This window comes from Arvicola amphibius, chromosome 3, assembly GCF_903992535.2.
Source record: "Arvicola amphibius chromosome 3, mArvAmp1.2, whole genome shotgun sequence".
Taxonomy (NCBI): Eukaryota; Metazoa; Chordata; class Mammalia; order Rodentia; family Cricetidae; genus Arvicola; species Arvicola amphibius.
In genome coordinates, this window is record NC_052049.1 from 96,951,364 (window position 1) to 96,966,317 (window position 14,954).

The 14,954-nt window shown below is 40.2% G+C and overlaps 1 protein-coding gene across 3 annotated transcripts in view; it reads left to right on the forward strand.

The window, feature by feature from the left end:
- Opcml (opioid binding protein/cell adhesion molecule like) overlaps positions 1-14,954 on the forward strand; it is a 517,106-nt gene that overhangs the window by 170,421 nt on the left and 331,731 nt on the right. The gene's annotated exons all lie outside the window — the stretch shown is intronic.

Here is a 14,954-nt window from a genome sequence, read left to right on the forward strand (position 1 = left end):
TAAGCTTGGAATGGGGAAATCTGAATTGTGCTTGACCTCGAAAATGAGGGCATGTATGATGCTCTATGTTACATACTTCCTGTTTGGAGTCCCTTCTGCCTATCATCATTTTCCTCCACCAGTCCTCCAGCCACATCCTCAATGAGAGCTCTGTTGCTTATCATTGTTGATTTCCACCTATCCATATGGACATGTCCAGCAGGAAACTGATGGAGGAGATTTATCTGTCTATGTTTCTTTCATTGGTTAATTAATAAAGAAAACTGCCTTGGCCCTTTAAGAGACAGAAAATTAGGTAGGTGGAGTAGACAGAACAGAATTGTGGGAACAAGGAAGTAGAGTTGTGGAGACACTTCAGGCAGTCTCCATAGGGAGTCTCCATGCTTCTCCTCTCCGAGATGGACGCAGGTTAAGATCTCTCCTGGTAAGGCACCCCTCGTGGTGCTATATAAATTACTAAATATGGGTTAAAGCAAGATATGAGTATTAGCCAATAAGAGGCTGAAACTATGGGCCAGGCAGTATTTTAAAAGAATACAGTTTCCGTGTAATTATTTTGGGCAAAGCTAGCCCAGTGGCGGGACGCAGCCCCGCCACTTCATACTACAGGAAACCTTCCTCCCTTTACCTGAAGCGTGAGAAGCTGATGACCACATTGCCTAACTGCATGACTGTACACAGCAGACTTATGGACAGACAGTGCGTTCTGTGGATGGGTGATGTGATACAACTTAACCTCCCGAGTATATTATCCCTATTTAGAAATTGGGGACTGCTAGTATTGACTGTATCTGATTATTGGAAGAAGTAAACAGTTGAGACGTTCAAAGTACTTCTCAGGTTTAAGTGCTTAGGAAGAACATGAATTCTCACTCTACGCCAGGGGTCCATGGAAAACTTCTGCTTCATTTAGCAGAATTAAAGGTTGGATAAGCACACATATTTGCTCGCTTTAAACTCACACTCCTCCCTGATAGGAGAGGAAAGACTTTACTGATTTCTGAGTCTGTCATTCCCTAGGCCACACTGAAAGGCAATTAAGTATAGAGGAGCTCTGGTACTTCTCCCTCACACTGCCAAGTCCACATGGTGTTAATGTAGCATGTTTTCCTGATCTAGCAAGGCTTCTGCAGGGCTGCACAGTTGGGCTGGGCCACAGGCCTAGATCCTCACCCTCATCCCAGCCATGGAGATGTTCAATCTTGCTCTTCCCATGGTATTTTGGGTCCTTTAGAATGCAGTCACAGGGTACTTGTCATTGGCCTTGCAGATCCAATTTCCCCCTAGAGAGAGCCATGGGACCTGGATAGGATGAAGGTGGGAAGAAGTCCAAAGGCTCTTGTCTGGATTTTGGCAATGGTTGTCATTCTCTTTCAATCTTCATCCCATTGTGCATCTTCTCTTCCCAAAGACTCCAGGAAGAGACAGGATGTAAGTGACCAATAAAAGAAAAAGCAACCTGAAAGAACAGTGTATGGTATAATTATAGTAATTGATAGTGAATAAGATTATATTATTCAAAATGTTTCCCAAGGGAGGGATGTTTATAACTTCTGCATATGTGCTATGACGTTCATAGTCCCACGTTCACACACACAGTGCGTGTGCATATACACAAACGTATACACAAGCACATGTGCAGACACACCAGAATGGTGAGAACACATTCAAAGGACATAGGGCTGGCTCTATGGGATACAAAATCTAGGGCAAATGAAGTTTAAGCAGTTTAAACTAATTATAGTACATTGGATAAGATAAAATTTTATGCTCGCACAAATATCTAACATGCAAGGAAACAACTAAAGAAGTGTTGGAAAAAGGAAAGCATTTTCTTACAGAAATATATCAGATATTAATGTGTAGGAAAACAAACCAAACAAATAAACAAAACCCAGCACATTATAGTCAACCAAACCTGAGTCTTTTCAGGCTGGAAAGTGCTGGGCTTATTTGTTAACATTGAATTTTTATGTTTCAGAGCCAAAGACATTATCTCTCTGATATGATGAGAAATCCAAGGCGCAAAGAAAGAAATGTCAGAGTTAGAGCCAAACGACGCCTGCTTAGGTGTCCAAGTTGTTGGGAACGACAGACAGACTGACCATTACTTAGCATGGCAGCACTGTGCCAATGCAATTAATGGTATGTTGCAAAGCTCTGGCACCTAGAAACTTGAGGCATTCGAGCAGGATGGTGTAGTGTCTCCCTTTTCCTCTTCTCTGCCTCTCACAATGTAAACATCAGTTACTCCTCTAGGTATTTACAAACCAAGTGACATCATATTTGGTCATTATGTGTATACATCACAAATAGCATCTCCCTAAACAGGCCTGCATTTATCGCTCCTAAAATTGTCACTTAAAGAACATTTTGATGATCAGAAGCTACAGGAAATACTGGAAATAATGACATTTTTCAAGTTCACCCTATGCAATGTGTAAGCCAGACTCTCCCTCCTACCCCCAATTTAATTGCTGACAATCTTAAGAAATTCTTAGGCACAGTGGCTCTCAAATTCCACCCTTACAAAATAAGACTGGTGTTTGCCTTTTGATGTGGTTGAGTAGGTTCCGTCAATAACTCATGCGAAGACCTGGAGAAAGCGGGCAAATTTGCCTTATTGGGAGTACTCTGTAACTTAGTTATTTTAATCACTATGGAAATTCTATTTTCAATTGCTGAGGAGTTTCTTTTCAGAAGTATGTTTTTGTTTACCTTTGTATATAATTTAGCTTTTGTGATAGCAAGCACAATCCTGTATGTATAAAACACAAGAAACAATGGGTTTTAAAGTAACTGAGTCAGTTTCCTAGGCGCTATCTTTACCAAGGAGTGGTGAGCCCAGGTACACCTGCAGCAGTAGCGTGATAATGAATATGACAGTGGTGGTGGTGACAGCGATAGCAATGACTGTGATCATCATGGTTATGCTGATGCTGATAACAATGATAATGGTCGTAGTGAAGGCGGTGATGTCGGTGATGATAACAATCATGATGATGATGGTGATATATGATGACTATGATAAAGCTAATGATGCTGTTGATGGCATCATCATCATGATGAAATATGATGATGATATTGATACTATTTTTGTAAGAAGAAATATAACTCTGGGAATGTATATGGTTATTGTTTATCACGTTTTATCATGGTAGGCAATGACCTATAATTCAGCATGAAAATATCCTAATGGTCCATTCTATTTTCTTCAGTTATTTCTCACATTCTAATTACTTCTCTTCTATACTCTTCTTATAATCATGCGCTTTAATATTGGGAATAGCGGACTCTTTTAAAACTGAATATGTTGCCACATCCTATTTATACCCATAATTGGTAGTACTTTCTGCCTGTACTATTAGCTACCTGAAATCAACTGTGCGCTGAAGGATATTTAATGAGAAACTCCAGAAAAAAAAGTTGAAAATTGCATGTTGTTCCCAGTGTATAGAAATTTTGAGCTGTCCTGCTTTGAGCCCCTTGGGATATGAGTCATTCCTTTGCTTAGTGTATCCACCTCATTAGTCACTTAGTAGCCATTTCAGTTAGCAGATTAACACCCAGTGCTACAATGCCATTGTTCTAATAGCTCTTATTTTATTTATTAAGGGTCCCAAGGAATAAGAGGAGAGATGCTGGCAATTTTATTGTGGTATATTATTAATTGCAATTATATTATTGTTCTATTTTATTAGTAGTCATTGTTTATTTTTTGTTTTTTTTTTAATTTATTTTATATCCAACCACAGTTTACTCTCCCTCCTCTTTTCCTATTCCCTCCCCCTACCTCCCTTCTGCCCCCCCCCTTTATCCCTTCCCCCAATCCATTCCTCCTCTTTTTCTGTTCAGAAAGGGGCAGGACTCTCATGGGTGTCAACAAAGCATGCCATATCAAGTTGAGGTAGGACTAAGCTCCTCCTTTTGCATTAAGATTGGGTGAGGAAAACCCAGTATAGTGAATAGGTTCCCAATAAACAACTCAAGCGTTAAGAGAGAGACCTTGATTCCACTGCTGGGAGTCCCACAAACAGACCAAGGAACACAACAGTCACACATATGTAAATGACCTAGGTCGGTTTTATGCAGGCTCCCCAACTGTTGGCCCAGAGCCTGTGGCGCCTATGATCCCAGGTTAATTGTTTCTGTGGGTTCCCTTTTGATGATCTTGACCCCCTGGCTTGTACAATCCTACCTCCCTCTCTCCAACAGGATTCCTAGAGCTGCACTCAGTGCTTGGATATGGATCTCTGCATTTATTTCCATCAAATACTAGATGAAGGCTCTCTGATAGCAAGTCGCCACCAGTCTGATTACAGGAGATGTCTCGTTCTGGTTCCCTCTCCAATATTACTAGGAGTCTTAGCTGGAATCATCCTTGTGGATTTCTAGGAGTTTCTTTGATGCCAGGTTTCTCCCTAATTCTAAAATGCACCCCAATCAAGACATCTCTTTCATTACTATGCCCCTCTGTCCTGCCCCCAACAGACATATCCCCATTCCTCATGTTCCCATCCTCCTAACCTCTGCCCCCAATTTACCCAGGAGCTTTTTGCTATTTCCCCTTCCCAGGAAAATCCATATGTGCTTCTTTGGGACCTCCTAGCCTCTCTGTGGCTGTGGATTGTAGCCTGGTTATTCTTTACGGCCAATATCCACTGATGAGTGAGTACATGCCATGTTTGTCTTTATGGGTCTGGGTTGCCTCAATCATGGTGATTTTTTTCTAGTTCCATCCATTTGCCTGCAAATTTTATGATGTACCACATTTTTATCCATTCTTTGGCTGAGGGACATCTAGGTTGTTTCCAGGTTCTGGCTATTACGAATAATACTGTATGAACATAGTTGAACAAGTGCACTTGTGGAATGATTTAACATCCTTTGGTTACATAACCAAGAGTGGTATAGCTGTGTCTGGAGGTAGGTTGATTCCCATTGTTTTGAGAAACCACTTTATTGATTTCCCAAAGTGGCTGTACAAGTTTGCACTCCCACCAGCAGTGGAGGAGTGTTCCCCTTACTTCACAACCTCTCCAACTTAAGTGGTCATTAGTGTTTTTTTTTTTTTTTTATCTTAGCCATTCTTTCAGGTGTAGGATGGTATTTCAGAGTTGTTTAGATTTGCATTTCCCTGATGGCTAAGGATGTTGAACAACTCTTTAAGTGTCTCTTGGCCATTTAAGATTCTTCTGTTGAGAATTCTCTGTTTAGATCTGTAACCCATTTTAATTGTATTATTTGGTATTTTGATGTCTAGTTTCTTGAGTTCTTTATATATTTTGGACATCAGACCTCTGTCAGATGTGGGACTGGTGAAGGTCTTTTCCCACACTGTAGGCTGCGATTTTGTCATGTTGACAGTGCCTGTTGCATTACAGAAGCTGTCCAGTTTCATGAGGTCCCATTTATTAATTGATGATCTCAGGGTCTGTGCTACTTGTATTCTACTCAGGAAGTGGTCTTCTGTGCCAATGCATTCAAAGTCACTTCTCACTTTCTCTTCTATCAGATTTAGTGTAATTGGATTTATGTTGAGGCCTTTGATCCACTTGGACTTGAGTTTTGTTCATGGTGATAGATATGGATCTCTTTTCATTCTTCTACATGACAACATCCAGTTATGCCAGCACCATTTGTTGAAGATGATTTCTTTTTGCCATTGTATAATTTTGTCTTCATTGTGAGAAATCAGGTATGCATAGACACGTGGATTTATGGCAGGGTGTTCAGTTCGATTCCATTGATCCGCCTGTTTGTTTCTATGTCATATCATTAGTCCTTTTTACCTTTAATATACCCAACTTATAGATTACTCTTTATCTCAAATTATTCTTTATCACAAGGATGTATGTATATGATTAAACTATATATATGCATGTATATATATTCAGTACTATCCACATACAGATAATCCACTGAGAATCTTAAAACATTTCCTCCACAGATAAGGAAGGGCTACTGTATATACAGTTAGAACTACTAGTGCTCTAAAATTGTGATATCTGTAGCTAATGCTTGACCAACATAGCCGCCTTTTTCATGAGGATAAGGCATAAGTGACATTTGGAGTACATCTGATGATTGAAACTAACCTTTCCCATGAGAGTCTCTCATGTACAGGATAGATACTAAGCTCATAGTTTCAGCTGCATTTGCCTCACAGCTGTTGAGATGTCCTTTTGTATGCTCTTAGCTGCCTGCAATGTGGCATGGTTGTAGCCAGACCACGTGACTACAGTGAGACATTCTTCATTGACATTAGCTATATGAGCTGGGGCAATATAGAAGGCTGAATGTCAGCTAATCCTTTTAAGTAAATTATAATTTTATTGTTGGCTGTGCTCTCCATCTGTATGCCCGAAGACCAAACAAGTAGCCAAACAATGTTCTAGTTTACCTGACTGAGAGGGAACGAGGAGAGTTAGATCATCTATGGTTCACTTGAGGAATGAATCTATAAGTCTACACCATTCTAGCCTTTAAAACAGCATATCTTAAACTCATGCCCTTGCGATTCCCTTTTAGACTTTTGAATGACTCTAGTGTATCAGTCATAATTCTCTAGGAGTACAGATTCAAAAAAATATAATAATCCATTAAGTCAGCTTTAAAATAGTAACAACAGCAGAATCAATCACACCGGAGAGGGTGGAAACTGGTAGTTAATTGACTCTTGGAGCTGGGTGCTCAGCAGTAAGGGTAGCCCCCTAATGTCTGTCTTTTACTGAGGGGAAGGGAGCAGTGGTAACAATTGGTGTTAGTTGATTAGTCCACAAGGCTGAGTGCCTCAGGAGGCCCAATCTGATACTGGAAACCCAGCCGTTCCTTGGAGCGCGGCTGGTCCCTAGTCTAAAATGAAGGACTGGAAACACTTGTTCTGATAGCAATGAAGGAATCAGCAGCAGGAGCAATCAAGCCAATTAACTCAGCAGGTAGATGGAATGCCAAGCAAGCAGAGGGCAAGATGATCTGACTTCTGCCACACCCGTTGTATCTGGAGGGCTGCCAGAAGATACTACCTACATTTGGGATGTATCTTTCCACCATCAATCACGACAATCAAGACAGTTCTTCAGGTAAGGCTCCTGACTCAGGTGATTCTTATTCCTGCCAAGTTGCCATTAAAAATCAGCAACAATAATCTACCCCTTGTCACCTTGACACACAAATATATCTCTCTAAAACCCATTGCCTTATGCAGGCACTCAAGCCTACACATTAATTAAATAAATAAAAATGTTAAAAGTGATCAAAATAAACCATAAAGACCATAGCCTTGTCCTCTACATTTCATGTTTGCTCTATAATCTGTATATAATTCACTTTAAAACTTCCTTTTGAGAATCCTCAAAATCCCAATACTTTGAAAATCTTGTATCTTTTAATTGTAAATTCCTATTGTGATGGGTGTTCTTGGCTGTCAACTTGAGTACATCTGAAACTAAAATCCAAATATGCAGGGCACACCTCTGAGAGTCTTTCTTGCTTAATTTGAAGTAGGAAGATTCGCTTCTAATCTTGATCTTTGAGTTCGTAAGACATACCCTTCCTTCATCTGGATTTTGAGGTGGGAAGTCATTTCTTTACAGGCCAAGCCTTCTGCTGGAAGCTTATGTGAGAGAGAGCATGGAGGAAGGAAGCTTTTGCTCTTTGTCTGCTTGCCTTCACCTTACCAGCACGAACATTTCTTGGCTGGCATTAGAATCTACTTCTTTGGGATTCCAGTGTATGCTAAAGACCAGCTGAGACATTTAGACTTGTGAACTGAACACCTACTTGATTCTTGGACTTTCTGTTCATAGCCAGTAATTGTTGGATTAGCTGGACAGTAGCCTGTAAGTTATTCTAATAAATGCCCTATTCCCCTAATAACTTTGTGTGTGTGTGTGTGTGAGAGAGAGAGAGAGACAGAGAGAGAGAGAGATTCTTTGTATAAGTTCTGTTACTTTAGAGAACCTTGAGTAATACACCTAAATATCAAAACCAAGTTACATATATTCAATGTATTATGGTATCAAAAGAGAAAAAAATCATTTTTTTCAAGGGAGAAAAATAAAAATAAAAAGGCAATATGAATAAACAATCACATTAAAACATCCAGCTCATATAGGTATATAAGATGAGTATAGAAACTCAATATTTAGTGATAATAAATCACCAAGAAATTTATTTAAAAGAAATTCTTTGATATAAATGTAATTTTGCCATTTATTAAGGAGGAATGAATATTTGTATACTACAGAAATGGCTTAGTTTTACATAAAAAATATATATTTGAGCTGAGAAGATGGCTCACTAGGAAAAGAGCTTGCTGCACAAGCCTGGCGACATTAGTGCAGGTGGCCAAAACCCACATAAGAGTTCAATGCTGTAGGGAAAGTGCACGTAACACCAGGGTACCCCTACCTGGAGATGAGAGACAGAGAGAGGGGAATGGTTAAAAACCTGCGAGTCAGTTAATCTGGAATCGGCAGGAAGAGAGACCCTGTGTCCAACAAGGTAGAAAGCAAGATTTATACCCAAGGTTGTCCTCTGACCTTCATAGTCATGTGTTGTGATATTTATGTCCTTATTCACACACACAAATTCAGTGGTAGCTAGACATTTGATATTGTGGTCCACAGAGCATCTTGACTGTGTTCAGGGTTGATTAATGCATTGATTTTTATAACCATCAGTATTGAAAATGTTGCTTCACACAAATGCTACAAAATGGCAGAAATACGTTTGGGGCCATTTCAGAAATTGTTGGACATTCTGTTATAATCCCAAGCCAAAATTCATTGAATGGTTTTTCTTAATTAGATTTAAGTGAGCAACTGAAAAACAATCATTTTGAAAATCAAATAGTCTCATACAATACTACAAAAAGGTATACTAATTTGGCATGTGCTAAGGAATGATGGAAGGAAACTATTAGAAATCTTCATTTTACATAATAAAATCGTTATGTTTTTATAAGAGGAGGAAAAATTGTAGGTACAGTAAGAATCACTTCATTTCATAACATGAAATGGTCTTGAACGTGGGCCAAGGTGTTTTAGGCAGCATTGGCTGATGTTGGGCGACATGAATATGCCATGCGCAGTGCAAAGAATGGATGTTGTATGCTCAGGCCCACAGCTGAAGCAAAGGCTGACAAGTGGAAAATACTGGAAAAAAACACTTTGGCCTCATTACAAGTCCGACCTTGTGTCACCATTTGGTCACTTAGGTGCTGAAACCTTTTTTTCTTGTCAAATTTTCCTTAAGTCACACATTCAATTATAAAACCCCATATGAGGTCACAACCCACAGTTAGAGAAGCTAGAGTTTATAATATATTTATAATATACCCTCATTTTATAAAGAACACATAAACAATCCTAAAACTTTATTCAGAATTACTTTTATTATATTTTTAAATTATTCACTTGATTTATTTTATGTGTGTGTTTTACAAACACACACACACACACACACACACACACACACACACACACACACATATCTTCACCTCATGAATCACTGGTGCCAGTGGAGATGATTGAATCTTCTAGAACCAGAGTTGCAAACAGCTACCATATGGATATTAGAAACAGAACAGAATTCAGATCCTCTGCAAGAACAGTAAGTGTTCTTAACTTCTGAGCCATATCTCTTGTTGCCCCCATGCTCCCAAGTCACTTTTTAAAAAAGGCTTCAATTACTTAAAGAATATGGTAGAAAAGTACAATATAAAATTAATTAATAAAATGTAAGGTTGAAAATAGCATCTATAAAATATGTTTAAAAACAAAAAAAATGTGTCATATTGTAGTTTTCATGTAAAATGTCCCCAGAGGCTCATGTGACCAAATACTTGATACCCACTGGTGGCAGAGTTTTGGGAAGCTGTTGAAACTTTAGCAGGTGGAAAATGTGGGTTGCTAGAGTGATGGACTTTGGGGGATATAACCTAGCTCCACTTCTGGGCTGGGGTTCTTCCTGCTTCTTTATCTGCTGAGGAGTGAACAAGCCACTGCGCACTCCTGTCATGACTGAGATACTTAAGCCACCATGCCTCCCCAGACATGATTGTAACCCTTGAACTAGGAGCCAAATTAAACTTCTTTTTCTTAATGTATTTTTTTCCCCTGGTGATCTGTTAGAGCACTGAAGAAACCAACTAACACAAAACTTGGTACCAGAAGTGGGATTGCTGCTGTGATAAATATGACCTTGTGATCCATGGGTCTTTAAAACCTATATTTCAAACTAAAGTGTCTTTGGAGTTTCAAATGAAAGAAATCTTTGAATAATATATGAAGAACCTAATAGAGCCATCATAGCAGGGGCTCAGCAGACCAAAATGTTTGACAAAAATGTGAATAGGGAAGTTTAGGCTCAGGCAAAGAGTCTATTAGGAATCTGGATGGAGACCATTCACATTCCATTATGGTGAAGATGCTGGTTGTACTCTATTCATGTCTTAAAATTTGAATAAGACTAAATTTAAAAGTTATAGTCTAATTAAACTGTTGGAGGAAAATTCAAGAGAGCATAACATTCAGTCTTGAAGTATATTGTGTCTGAGTTGCTTTTGGTGAGATTTCCTATGAGAATTCAAAACCAAAAAAAATGGAGCAAAAGATGTGAGATGGGTGCACAGACATATTTAAAGTTGAATAAAGGACCAACAAGGTGAGGATAGTTAATATAGCTATAACTAGTACAGTGATTAATGCAATTCAGAAGAAACTGAGGCTTTTGCTGAGACAGATCCGAAGTATGTGGGAGGCAAGTCTCTACCCTTGAAAGCTGAAGAATATAGCAACATAAATTAATCTGAAAAACTCGCCTCTGAAAGGAGTGGACTACCATGAATAAATGCCTGAGCAGACAGGGCTGCTGCTGCTGTGCCTTGCACCAATGGGACTGCCGAGGGAAATATTTTTTCAGGCTTATCTATATAGTTGCCCAGAGGTTGCTTCCGTCATGGCCCCAGGGGGCCTGGCTATTACACAGTCTAGCAGTTGGACATACAAAATCACCCATATGTTTTTGTAGGTATGTAGAATGAGAGACTTCGAGGGTCACTGGAGTTTGCACCAAGGTTCCTGAAGAAAGTCAGTGAAATCAGACAATATGCAAAGGAGGCAGAGAACTGGTATGAAGTATCCAAGCAAGCAATACTGAAATGTTAAAAGTAAAGAAGCCTAAGTAGCCTTGTGTCCCAGAAGAGACTTTGGACATGACGGTGTTGAGACTGTTAAAGACGGATGACTTTGAAGTTGGACTGAATGCGTTTTATATTACACAGTAGCCACAAACACATGGCTAGATAGGTCATAGGCCATGAAGGAGAATCCATTACTACTATTGTGCTGCATTGACAGAACAGTAAAGCAACTCCCGGAGACTTACTGTTATACCCATTAGTGCATATTTCAATACTTATCAAAGACACTTCTTGCTGGAGATGGCATTAACACATTGATGCACGAGCAGTCAATGAGTAGAGAATAAAACCTAAGCACTAAGTGGGACTTCTGTATCATATTACTATCCCCAAAGCTGCAGGAAGATCAAGAGGGGACAGAAAGACTGTAAGAGTCAGAGGCAATGGATGACTATAGCAAAGCAATGTTTTGTGGCTACAGCATAGTAGTTGCACATTGATCTTGGACTACATGCAAAAGAACTGTGCAAACAGAAGCCAGATAATCCCAGTATTGGTGGAGGTGGATGATCACAAAGTTCCACCCGTAGTTGAGGAGTTTTTGTCAGCTGAAGGCCATTGGGACAGTGTGTCAGACTTCTTCAGAGATGCAGCCCCTGAGGGATTATCCGTGCTTCAGTAGGTGGTTCTTTGCCCATGCTAGCTGAAGACCAATTGGTAGTTGACGGCTTTGGGATCAGGAGAGTTAGATGTCTTTAAAGTCTGTGATCCCGGGTAGGTCTAACGCACTCAGTGGTTAGCTATTCACAGTGTATAGGCAGCAGTAAGGGAACTCCACGGGCTTAAAATAATCGGGACACAACATTGAGTGAGTATGGAATGGGGAGTCAATCTATGAGGAGACAGGAGAGGGAATAAGCATCAAAATACATTGTATGGCCGGGCGGCGGTGGCGCACGCCTTTAATCCCATCACTCGGGAGGCAGAGGCAGGCGAATCTCTGTGAGTTCGAGACCAGCCTGGTCTACAAGAGCTAGTTCCAGGACAGGCTCCAAAGCTACAGAGAAACCCTGTCTCGAAAAACCAAAAAAAAAAAAAAAATACATTGTATGAAGTTCTCAAAGAATTGGTAAATATAAGAAATAACACATGAAACTGAAATAAAAAGAACACATGAAACTGGGAGGGAATATTAATGGTGGGGACATGTGGGAACTGAAAGGGAGGGAAATATGGTAGGATTCATCAAAACGCATTTTTTTGTCTGCATGAAATTCTTAAATAATAAAAGATGTTTTAATATATAAAAGGATGCCCATGGTACCTTTGGAGCCAGGGATTAAATATTATGGTTCAGATGTAAAATAGTTACCAAAGGCTCATGTATTTGGACAGCTGGACTCTAGCTGGTGGCGAAAGTCTTGTGGTAGAGAGGTCTAACTAAAGGACATGGGTAACTTCGAGGTGGGCCTGGAAGATTATAGCCCAGCCTTGGTTCTGGCCCAAGCCCGTTCTGTTTCCTAGTTGAGGCCATGGTAATCAGCGGTGTCTGCACATTACCAAGCCCACTAAGTTGTTTTAGCCACTCGGTCTCTCAAACCATTAGGGACTACCCCTCCTCAAACATGGGCCAAAATAGACGATGTCGCCCTCGTTTGTGCTCTCGGGTTTTCGGTCAGAGTGCTGAGACTAGCAACTAACATAGCTTATAAGAATGGACATTGGTTGCTTTCATTAAGCATAGAACCAGATTTTTGTTTCTTTAGAAACATATCAAACTTTTAATGGTGCCTCCTAAATATTTATAGGACAAATGCCATAGTAGCTATAATTTATCTTAAAACATTTTTGGAGAAAAGATGAATTAAATGTGACAAATTATTAGCAATTTCCATTCTACATTATGACATATAAATTTTCATTGTAGTCAGGAAATGTTGGGGCCATAGGAAATTGCAAGTATAAACTGTTTTTATCTCATAAACAGCAGCTCCCTATTATTCCATCCTGCACTGGTGGTCTCTTATTTACTTTATATTTGATTTCCTTTTCAAAGTAAAACTTTTCTGAACGCATCTGTTTGTCTGGATGAGCTTCTTTAGTTACTATTCTACTTGCTTAAATGAAATGCCTGACGGAAACTGCTCAAGGCAGGGAGTGTTCATTCTGGCTCCCTTCTGTGCTAGCAGAAAGGTCATGGTGGCAGGGACTTGACGCAGCTCGTCATATCACAGCCACATTCAGCCACTGTTCCGTTCACTCTCCTTTTCGTTCAGTTGAAGATCTTTGTCCTTGGAATAGAGCTGCTTACACTTAGAGTGGGTCCCTCACTTAAGTTAACTTAATCTAAGCACCCCTTCCACACATGTCCAAAGGTTTGTCTCCTAGGTGACCCTAGATTCTGTCAAAATAGCAGAAAATTTTAAGACACTTTAGTACAGTATGAAGCTGGTCATGGTTTCATTCCTTAACCCCACTCAACTGCCTCTCACCTCCCCACCCCTAGAACAGCTCGTGTAAGGTTTTAGTGATCTTTATTTGTTGCTTGCTTTTCAGACACTGACAGAGATGCTTCCTGTGTCTTTGCGATCTCTTGGTTTTGCAAAACTCACCGCCCTTCTATACAACCTGGCACTCACATCCCCAACTCAGTTCATGGTCTCATTAATCTTCAATCTCTCTGAGACTGTCTCTTCCTTGTATACTATCCTCCCTCACTGGTGTCTCACCTCACCCTCTGCCTTGGTAGAATCTTGGTGCTCTTCAACATGGCTCACTCCTTCAGTGCCTTCCCCTGAGCAGTGAACGCCGTTTCCTTGGTCTTCTTGTCCATGGAAAGCCATCTGAATCTGGGCCCGAAGCTCTGGCTTTCTAGGTGCGCTGCACGATGCAGCTGAGCAATGATGCTAGCCGATCTTCAGTGAGGTTGACCCGTTCAGTGTGGGCACAGGACCAGATCTTAGAGGGAATCTGTTTGTGAAATGAGTAGTTCAAGGCTGGTCTTGACTCCAGCTGGATCTTCTTTGCTCCTCCTACTTAGTGGGCCTCTTTCTTTGCTTGCTTAAAAAGGAGAAAATTTAAGCTTGATGAGCAAAGTCGTGAGAGAGCCTTGGAAGGCAGGTGCAAACGCAAAACAAAAGGCACCGGAGAGTTAAAGGTTATCATTTTTCCAATTGTGCTTGTGGTGTATTTGGACTCAGTGGCATAATCATGGGATATTGCTGATCAGTCCTCCAGCCTATGGCTAATTCCACTTCCTCTGTAGTTTGTTAAGTTACTGATGACACACCAGGTCCTGTCCCAAACAATCTCACTTATGCCTACATATTTAGGAAAATAGATTCTCACTCTCTCTCTCTCTCTCTCTCTCTCTCTCTCTCTCTCTCTCTCTCTCTCCTCCCTCTCTCCTTTCCTAACTCCCTTACCTCTCCCTTCCTCCCTTTCCCTTCCTCCCCCTTTAAAGTAGATATAAATTGATAGTTATGTATACAGGCATCTAGCTAGCTAAAGTAGTGTTTAGCTACTCATATATAATAGACACTCAATTTTTATTGGCTGAAAGATGAAACGAATGAGGACAATTATATTTTTAACAGCACTCTCTTAGTATATTGTTCTTGGACTTTGCATCTCATATAATTCAGGAATACATTATGAAAATGAATCAGAATGAGGGAGATACACTTTAAATTAAATGAATTAAAAATGATTATTTAATTGGTCTCTGTGATGAGTGTTCTGAAATAGACATGCAGAGTGCAGGGGGAGTGCACTGGCAGGGTCCCTGAGACAGTCTGAAAGCCAGGAG